Here is a 10668-nt window from a genome sequence, read left to right as displayed (position 1 = left end):
CCTTGCATTGGCACCAGCAGGCCGAGCAAATTTCAACCTTGAATTGAATAATAATAGCAACAACGTTAGATCTATGGGAAATTCAAAGAAAAACATTCAGCACCAGACCTAGGCAGTAATCATTTTTAAGCATCATGTTCATGCTACGCTTTTTTCCACTTGAATCTTCTAACCAATACATTGCGTTCCCTCTAACCCATAAACATCGTTTTTCAAACTTTCGATTATTTACTAGAACTAACACGGCGTTCGGACACGAAACACCGTTGTTCACCTTTATGCGTTAGTTATGTCGGTACAATGAAGTGTCTATATCTTTCTGACGTGAAGTGGAAATAGATGTTTTTGAACGCAAACGTAAATATTCCTTAATAACTATATTTTGAGACATGGCCAAATGGGCGAGCCAACAAGTGTTGCAGGAATACTTCATATACTAAACAACACATATAATAAAATGAATAATCTACCCATTTCTTTCGGATTCATTGAAAAAATGGCAGTTGCTGCCCGATCAATCATTCTTACACCCGCTATGTTTGGCACCGCAATGAGTAGTGTTTCGTCTTACCTATGTTTCTATTGTATCATTTGCGTGAAATGCATACGTAAAATCAATACAAATGCTATTTCTATGGCGTTTCATGATAAATAGCATCATGTACGTATGATATTACCCACGAATCTATCATTGTCAACCGAGTAACGAAGGCAGTAAGCCGTAAAACTAATTATACTACCATACTAATTTTTTTCTCGCTTGCATTTTAACGGCTCACTTCGGATGCACGTCTCCTTACTTCGCAGTATCTTTGCGCTCGGACGGAATCGTCAAAAACTCAACTTCCCATCTGCATACACACCGTATATGCAAACAAATAACTTTCTTTCTTTCTTTCGCTAGATTAATGAGTTCTCTTTTTCAACGAAATAAGTTGGTTAAGATAATTTATATGTTGTTGGCAGATTTCGAAGCTGGGACCCCCTAGTACCTGTCAGCCGAAAGCTCGGTCGTCCGAGCGACCGCGACGACCGCGCGCAAATAGAACGATTAACAATAAACTACGTTCCTATAGAACTGTCACACATTTTCATAGACTATTACTATAGGTGGCAGTTGCGCAGAACTTCCCCTGTTAACGCCGACTACGTATATGATATATAGTTAGCATTAGTATAGTGCGGTAGTCTACGCTGTACAGTTTAAATAGGGCAACTGGTATTTCCGTCGTCATGTTACGCTGGTCAATAATAGATTGGCGCAAACCAAAGATTGGCCGATTTTCGAATCGATTAATCAGAACGGGGACCAAACAAAATCGATAGAGTCTTTATGCGGACATTGAATTTCTGTGTGTACAGTCGCGTTCACGGTACCACTGCGATAACAACTGGCTATTATAATGCAGTGTCTATCAATATTGTGAATAGACTCATTCTTGCTGAAAGATACCACAGTAAGGAGTACAGTTACGAATGCAATCTCCGGTACACTGACTAATCATAGCGTTGATTAATTAGAGTATCTCTCATAGCCAATGGTCAGTGATGGAGCCGATCGAAATTGGCTCACTTGAAACTGCGGAGACAACACACACAGATCTAGCAGTCGTGCCATACTTAATGCTATAACATAATCGTAAAGAAGAAGAAAAAAATATCAAGTCAAACAGACAGACAGACAAACAAACAGTCAAAAGTTGGCGTCAACCAGCGCTCCGAGAGCGAATCGGGAAAACCCGTTACATATCTGCTAAGGACTCTAAATTTTCTTTGTGCTACGATAGCATAGCGCCAGTTGAAATCTAAATCAGATATCCTATTATCGAAATATCGACAGTGGCACTAGTGAAGGTAATTTTACAAGCCGCAAGTGATACGGTTAGGTATGCATACCCGACAGGATCCGCAGGAGAGGTGTGAACCGAAAAATTTCGAAATTGTCCAAGTGCGGCCTGTGTTCAGTGTGCTTGTTTCTCATTGATTCAGTGTTACTGCCACTCGAATTGTTTGTGATTACGTATGGAATGAAGTTTAAGTTGTCCGCATGTGTATGATAGTTGTCGCTATCTGCGTCAGACAGTACGGCAACAAGGAGTGAACTCCAATTATTCACTTCTTTCCGATACAACTAATAATTGATATTTTTTTTTCTCGAAAATTAATCTTCATCACGAAAGCCAGCAAGGGTAACTCGAACCTATCTAAACTATAGGTAAAAAAAGTCAATACAATATTAATCGTTAAATTCCAATTCTATTTGGAATTTTACTCTATTTGATCCAGACACTTGTATACTATAATTTAGCAGTATATTATTATAGTCAACGGCATAACAGATTCATTATTTCATTTCACTTTTTCTGATAGAAGTTCGTAATCGAGTAGTGTCGAAAAGTTTTTGGATATATAAACATTTAGGACACGTTTTGTCCCGTCACGTCATGCAGTCATACATGGGCAGCGAGGGAGGCAGCTTATTATAAAAGGCTTGCTCATGCATGTATCGGAACCTTATATTTTCGTACAGATCGTTAATTCCAACATCCCAATTGTTTAAGCAACAAAACTTTCGATTCAATTATTGTGTACGGACTGGATAAAATCAACTTGATTATCTTCGTACTAACGTAACGCAGTTAGTGCAGCGCGTAATCTAGATCGCTCAGTGGCCCGTTAGGACCTTGCGCAGCTTCACACATAGCTATATCCATGGACCCGGTCCGTCACTCACAAAATAGATAAATAATCTATTTTGTCGGCCTTTAGGACCCTTAGTTTACAGAAAAACAACTGATCCACATGTTGCCTAAAGAGGTCTTAAGGAATATGATGTGACGTAGCGGATGATGGGCTTATAGCACGTTATCGGCTATGGAAAGATGGCTCCTACCGCACGACTGGAAATTTTTAATTCGATGTTTCGAAAATCCATCATGGAGCTTCAGGTAGTAGTGAGTGCCGTACCTGTGCGAGAAAGGCAAACAGGAACAATCGTTATCACAAATGCTACGAAAAGAAGCTTGCTTAAATCGTTTTCCCGTAAATAAATAGGTCATATCGAATCCCTTTTGCATTGCCTATATATATACATGCGGATTATAATCATTATAAAAAGATTTGATTTATAGCAAGAGCATTGTATTTCGGCTAACGTAACGTAGTGGTTTTCGGCTGAATTTTTAGATCGGTAACATAATAAAGTGAGATTTGGGCATTTTTGTTTCAGCTTTGAATGAAACCGTACATATTATTATTATTATTATTACTATATATAGTAATAAAACTAAATGGACGAATAAACGAGTTTTTTGCGAGCGAAGTAAATCCTAAGCTATGACCATTTTAGTGTTGTTAGTAGAACATAGCGTAGATAAGGCTGTAAACTAGAGTAGAACGAAGTAATTAAAAGTGAATATAGACATGCATGTATTGCAAACAAGTTTGAAATACGAAGTATAAGCCATAGACGTACCGTTCGAGCTGGTAAATAGTAAACTGTAAACGGCCCCGGCGTGTTATTAGCGGCGTTGTTGTTGTTGTTGTTGTTGTTTTTGGCCGTTCGAATCTGTCGTTGTTTACCGTTATTGTTCTGTACGAAAATCAGTTTAGGTCTCAGACGGGGGCGCTGTCGGCTCCTGGTATTACGTTACGGCTCGTTGCGTCCATCGGCGGAGTGGCTTGTTAGCAGCAGATTGGCTTTTAACTACCTCCAATTTCATTGCTGTTAGTGCAGTTTCTGTTGTTGTTAATGCGCCTGCGATTCGCCGTCCCGTTACATAACGAACCCAGCAATGATCATTATCATCATTGCATCTGTCGACGGTGATGTGTTGTCTAACTATCTAGCCATTTACATCAATAGCGATACAATATGTAAACACACGCGATGACGATATTCATATCAATAGTAATAACGGTAATGATTATGGGTTCGGGTACGCTCACTGACAAACATACACGCACGCACGCACGCACGCACGCACGCACGGTTGTACGAACAAATAAGCACAAGCCTCTTAGCCTTGTCTTCATCGTTCGAAGACAGCTGATTGAATTGGGATAATGGCAACGTCTAGTCAAAGGGTTGCTTCGACTTGATGCTAAGTGGTCATTGAATTACAGGGGCTCATTTGTAAAATCGCTTCTCATTTTATTTTAGCCATATCGCATGGCGATTATACGGAGCCTCTCGCACTAACTAGATCCGTCACAGTAACAAGCACAGCCACAGCAACAACCGCAATAAAAATAGATATTTTCTTATTAACAGTCATGTTGCAACAATACATTGAATTTGACGAAAATTGAAATTGTACGCACGATGTAATAAGGCTCAGCTCTTAATTCACTTCGTCGTGATTGTTGGCATCATCGTAAAGCAAGGGTAGAAACATAACGAGGACTTGTGTGTGACCTACCACTACACCTTAGGGATTTATCAGTTTTGCCAAATTAGTCAGATTGGCAGCGTTCTGCCAGATAGCTGATGCTAACGGACGCCGTAATGTTTTTTTTTTTCTACACGTTACTTGCTCGTAAAAGGCGAGTGATTGATTTTCGAATTGTCAATATTTCTCTCGTAATGTTCCCTTTACTCTTTTTTGTCATATCGGGCTAAGTATCAATGTACCAAATAGACCATCGATATATCGACGTTAACTGGCTGAGGGTAATCATTAGACGAACCGTTTCGGTTAGATACAATGTAAATATGTAAATGTGATGACAAATGATTAGAAAACGATAACGGTACAAAACATTATCTGAGTGGTGATATATATATATATATTCACAATGACAGCAGAGCGAAACAGTGGCACACATTTTTCGAGAGCAGATTTATATATATCATTTTATGTTTGAAGTGCAGTAATGATGATAGTTAGAAAGACGTGTATTGGAAACGTAGGCGTCGGTCAAAAACCCCAGGTATTTATACATGGCGGAAATACAATGCACAACTGCTTTGATTTTAAAGGGGGTGTCACGAGGACAACACAGAGCAGTACTTTTTATAATATATACATATATATTATATTAGTACAATAAAGTACATCAAAAAGTCTAAGAACTAGTTACGTATAAATGAAAGCAAGTCAGCGTAAAACCTTATTAACGATCCACGACAAGGTGTCCTTTCAACGGATACAATAAAACATTAACGGCTGGTGACCATTTTGGAGTAAGTCATACTTGACCTAGAAAAGATGCAGTTTCAAATGAGGGTCTGAAGGCGTTCTCTGCTCGGAACTAACAGATGCCCCAGCTAGAAAATCTTCCTGGTATACGGGAGAAAAAATTGGTCTCTAATAAAATGGCAGGTAGTTTTATTTGTTTTTACCCTAAAATATATTCATCTCTTAAAATTATGCCCGGAGTAGTAATATTCCTTAGTCCTAAGGTCTACTAAGCCACGTCTATGCGACAAGATGGTATTGTGGTCCTGTTTATTGGACCTACATAAAAATAATGATGTATATACATTTTTCATATTCTGGTGGTTTATTTGTTCTATCACAAAATGTGGACTGCATATTTTTTTAGTAAAAGGCAAGCTGGACTGTTTTAGTTATGAACTTACTAAAAGAATACTTATTGATTGTGTGGGACTAAGTAAGAACCACAGGATATGTTGATATCCTACGACAACTGATAACGGCCTACGGCTTTTATGAGCAGTCGAAAAATGGCAAAATACGATTTAGATTCTATAATATAAGCTGGATGTTGTAACAGTATATGCTGCAGGCTTTATTTACGTTGGCTAATAACTTGATTGAGGCAAAGTGCTTGCACGCGTTAGTCGTTCTGTCTTTGAAACGCGTTTTCTCAAAAAATCAAATACACTTAAGGCTTCCGATAAAACCAGAGCTCGTCATAGGAACTATAGTAAATATACACACACGTTTATGCAACGAAAAGTTGATTTCTATGTCTATATCTATTCGTAGGAACTAACAGATTCTAAATCAACACATAACAATCCCGACCCTATCCAGTTGTGATAACATATATAACTATAAACAGCTTTTGATTTAATTCTTTAGATACACAGGCAGTTTTTATGGGTCAAGATGGCGTCTGTGACAGTGAGTTTTGGAGTAGATGGTTAAACAGATGACGTTAAGGCAGTCAAATTTCGAAATCATTTCTTTGTTGACTATTTTTCCATCAAATTCAATTTTTGACATCATAAAGTTGTCGTTGGTTTTTCGGCTCTATTTTTTTTTATCATTTCTTTAATCACTAGCGTTATGAGTATCGTTTTAACCTGGCTAACGTTCACGCAGACTAGCCTGCATCTAGCTCAGAACTCTTCGTATAAACGCAATACATAGGGAGATACAATATCTCTACGAGTATCTCTCGAGTATACAGCTGGTACAAGCATTGAATTAAGTTCTTAGGGAAAACAAACGAAGTGACAAAATTCGATCGATTAATAATCCGCAGGAATTGTGCTAGAAGGGCGTCTTACATAGAGTTGTATTGTAGTAGTTTAGTAGTAGTACCCTTTTATCGGGCTATACCGACAAAGTGTTAATACGAACGATGAAAGTGTGGCTCGCATTTGAGCGGTGAATTTACCCATCTAAAGCTACCAGATCAAGTATCCAAGTTATCGTTTGAGAAAGAAGCGACCGCAATTTCCCCGGTACTGTTAGTGGGCAAAGCATATGACGCCGATGAGTACGACCGATAATATGTATATAAAAAAAAATCACCCAAGCAGCAGAAGGGCAAAGCGGTCATTAAATCGATAGTTGATTAAATTAGTTTGATTATATTTATGATAAATAAGGGTTATTTTAGATATATGTAGGTAGTAGTTTAAAAAAGTAGATGAGCCGCACAAATCTACAAGAGGTCTTTGACCGTATGCGCCGCTCCGCAGTCGCATAGCACATTTCACTGGGATTTATGCAGTTCGACCCATATTGGGCAAGAGTCAACTGATGATACGTACTTCTCTTTCTCTTATAAACTGCTTTCGTATTGTTTCCAGGTAATCTACGACCATTTGACCATCTAGTCCCATTTGACGACACAACGGCGGCCTAATCGCTCTTACAATTGATCGAATCTTTTTGAATCAGGTTGATAGTAACGGCATCTTTGAGGAAAAAGTCGCACCATTCCTTCGAAGCTATTACTACTAGTAACGCTATCTTTGTGTGAAGTTATTCAGACATTTCAAACCTACGTAGACAGGGAATCTATATGCGCCTATATGAGTTTCGCGCTAGTATCAAGATCTGCCTGCGCATCTCGTTATCAAAACTTCCAAGATACGTCTGGTGTAAATGAAAAACTCAGGGTAGTTGACAATTCAAGAAGGAACACTTACCAAATTAACGAAAGAACTTCGCACTCGTCTTTTGTAATGCAAATTGAACCCTGGAACATCGACAGACAACGTTTCAACTGTCGGATACTATGATGTATTGTTACCTTTGCCATTATAAAGCTGGTGCTAATACAATTATTAGTCACATGTTCGGTACGCTTTCTTCGATATGATTTGTGACCGTTTTCAAGCTATCTCTTGATGCTTGTTTCCATTGACGCGCATTGGTCAGACAGAGATAACTATGCCAAAGTATTTTAGTCCATTCCGGAAGACGTGGGGGTCCTTGTAGTAGTTGTTGAGGTAGTAATAATATGAGTGACAATGAAACAACTAGTTCAACCAGGCAGCTGGTTTGCCTGGCTCCACGTTGCGCGCTGAAACCGAGCCGTCGTCCCATACAAATACGCACCATAATGGACTAGACGACACATTGTTATTGAGTATTTTAGAAGTAAACGGCCTTTGTTATCAACAAAGCATCAACGGGAGACGGAAAATTATATCGAATGCGTCGAAAAGATACAAAGCCAAGGGAAGAACGAACAGAGACAGAACCAAAGACGTGATCGCGTGATCAGAAAGCACAGGCATTTGATACACGGAAGCAAGTCACCACCATGATGTTAATGGGGTAATAGTGACAGGAGAAAAAGCCCCTGGATCCCCGTGTCTACTGGCCGGCTATGGAAAATGTTCAATACTCTCAATAGACACAGATGATATGGCGCTTATCAGACGGACACTCTCATTACGCCGCACGGTACGTTGGCTGCTTAGGGAAGCTCGCGGGGAAGACCTTGACAGAAGTTAGTTCTTCTGTAAATTGATGCTGCATTGAGTCGTTCAGAAGCGAAAGCAGGGGTAAAGTTACGAAAATGGTTAGAAAGGCAGCGACGGCCGCCGTATAACGGTAAGTTCTGATCGCAGGGGTATTCGGTGCCGATGATGTACATTGATACCGGCGGAGATGGAAGTGGTGATGATGAAGAAAGCATGAATAGTGGGTCGAAAAACTGCCATGCCACATGAATCGATATAATACTTATTAACTGAAGTAGTACGGGTCCATCGAACACACAGGTCATTGTTGAAGGACAACGCGTTATGAAGTAAGACCGGGTAGTTGCTCCTCTGGTCGGTATAATCATTTTTCATTACCTCTACCGCTTTGTCGCAAACGATAAACAAATCGTCAATAGTTCTGCAGCGAACCGTGGTTACTGTCACAGATATTCGAATTTGCCAGCCGTGCGGGTACGCTTAACCGGCTATCGAGAACTGCGGAAGTCTATGAGGGTGCCGACAGTGACGTAAAAGGGGATACCATGGGAAATTCTTATGGAATTAAGTTACCTTTTTCACAAACAGGAGTAACTAAATGTATACATCTTTATAAGCAGTTCTTGAAAAGAAAATTTTCGAATGCACATAACCTTTTTGGATGCGAGTCTAGTGAAAAAATCCTTTGTATAATTTTTTTATTTTTTTTTTAGTACGGCGATAACAAAGATTGTTTTTCTACTGTTCATTGTAGACGCAGTACTTGAAGGGCGTCGAGTGCGCGGATCCCATGGCTGAGTCAAGTAATTGAGTGACCTTGGTTGTGCGCTATTGGCGCTCGATGGTAACTTTGAGCGCTGACGACGCGACCCTTTGGCACTAAGTTTCTAGCCTCGTATTATAGTATCGCTTCAATTTACGCAGTAGTACCATACGATCTTTGTAGTATTAGTACGTGATTAGTACGACAGTAACCTTCGTTGCTATCACTGCAACGAGTGTCGATATCGTCGTTGCGAACGCATGGCACGTTTGGTTACTTGTACATCAATGTATTCGTAATACACGACACATTGTCGGCCAAAATCACACCTGATTACGTAGAGGTCACTGGCTCTTAGCTGCTTTGCAATTTCCTAAACGCCACTTGTACCTATCAAATATTAGCGGGGCAATAGGTACGGTCGGAGCTAATAGATCGACCTTTCCCCACATGGTTCGCCAACTGCTTGAAGCTTCTCTACAAAATGACTTTAAAACGACAATACTATCCTAATCAGCATTGTCATATCGCTTTCGTAAACGCTTGTCCGCCCTAGGAAGGAACGATCCTATCGATGCTTAGAGTTCATTAAAAATAAGATGCAAAGAGTCCTGCGAACATGGGCTCGTCAGACGGGCAAAAGCTTGATCCTGACAGTTTTGCTTCTGATGTGATATGCGAAATGAGTAAATTTCTATTTTGGGTTTTTATTTAATCACGCTTATGACAGGTGGTGAAGAAACGGGATCAGAAAAAAAAATCTAGAATATATGTGACTAATGAAAAATCGAACAAACCTCTGTGTCTTGTACAAAACCGCCAAGTGTTAAGCTGCGAACCTAGCAAATTGTAGAGAACTTCAAAGTTCTACACCTATTGAATTTTAACAGTTTTAACTTGCGTAGTTAACATTTTCCGCGCATCCACCGTAGTGAATCAAGAGTTCGAATGCCGTGATCCACTGCATTGCACATTAAACTGCATTGTCTGAAAAACAAACAGAAACGATCGCACTGCTTCGAATAGCGGGTAAATATGAAGTCACAGATATGTTAATTATGTGATATTTGGACGAAATTCAGTAAACGTGACTGCTAAAGTACTAGTAATGTTACGGGTGAGATTCCCTCACGTTCCTCACTATAACGGATATAGTTACGCCCGCTTTGGGCTGAGGCCCGTTTCACTTAAACACCATTAATAGTGATCTTGACCATATATAAGCACTGTTTCTATAATGAATTATGTGCGTGCACGTAAACGCATGCACAGTTTACATGTGTCGTCTTCTCAGGTCCATCAAACGTAATCAGAATAATTGTATTTGTAAGAGGTCGTAAAGTATCGAGCATTGATTATAAAACTAGAACAGTATGTAGTTACGAATGCACGCTAGGCATACCAAACAATAGCTATCAGTTTGAGTTGTTAATCGAAACGTAATCCTAACGTTTTCATATATATATATATATATCAGTGACTGTTCTCCACTTCTGGGAAAGACATAAATATGGTTATCAAGTAGGCATTTTATTCTGCCTTGTTTATTTGCTGCGGACAATTCAAGTTATTGGAAACGTACATTGTTTCTCGTTGGGAACGATTGCTTACCGTCTTATCTATGAACGGTAGCCACCGGTAACGTTGCAATGTCTCGCTATCGACTAGAATTTACGCAAAACATCGAGGGTATTATTTTTTTTTATTGTATCTACATAGTGAGTATGCATTACCGGACTGCTTTAGTCGTATTCATTTATAGTTAGCTAAC

The 10668-nt window shown here is 39.5% G+C and overlaps 1 long non-coding RNA gene across 2 annotated transcripts; it reads right to left on the bottom strand.

Annotated features, from left to right (window-relative positions):
• Positions 1-2236: 2236 nt before the first annotated feature.
• Positions 2237-9794, bottom strand: LOC111272873 (uncharacterized). Of its 2 annotated transcripts, XR_002687769.2 has the most exons (3): positions 9695-9794; positions 3476-3757; positions 2237-2967 (listed from the first exon to the last, which is right to left on the bottom strand). It is a non-coding gene; the product is annotated as an uncharacterized LOC111272873 (long non-coding RNA). The 2 variants fall into 2 exon arrangements; XR_002687767.2 differs by lacking the exon at positions 9695-9794 and having other exon boundaries at positions 3476-4535.
• Between the last annotated feature and the right edge of the window lie 874 nt (positions 9795-10668).

Source organism: Varroa jacobsoni, unplaced genomic scaffold, assembly GCF_002532875.2.
Source record: "Varroa jacobsoni isolate VJ856 unplaced genomic scaffold, vjacob_1.0 contig03654, whole genome shotgun sequence".
Lineage (NCBI taxonomy): Eukaryota > Metazoa > Arthropoda > Arachnida > Mesostigmata > Varroidae > Varroa > Varroa jacobsoni.
The sequence above is the reverse complement of the archived record's forward strand: the minus strand, read 5'-3'. Positions and strand labels throughout refer to the sequence as shown.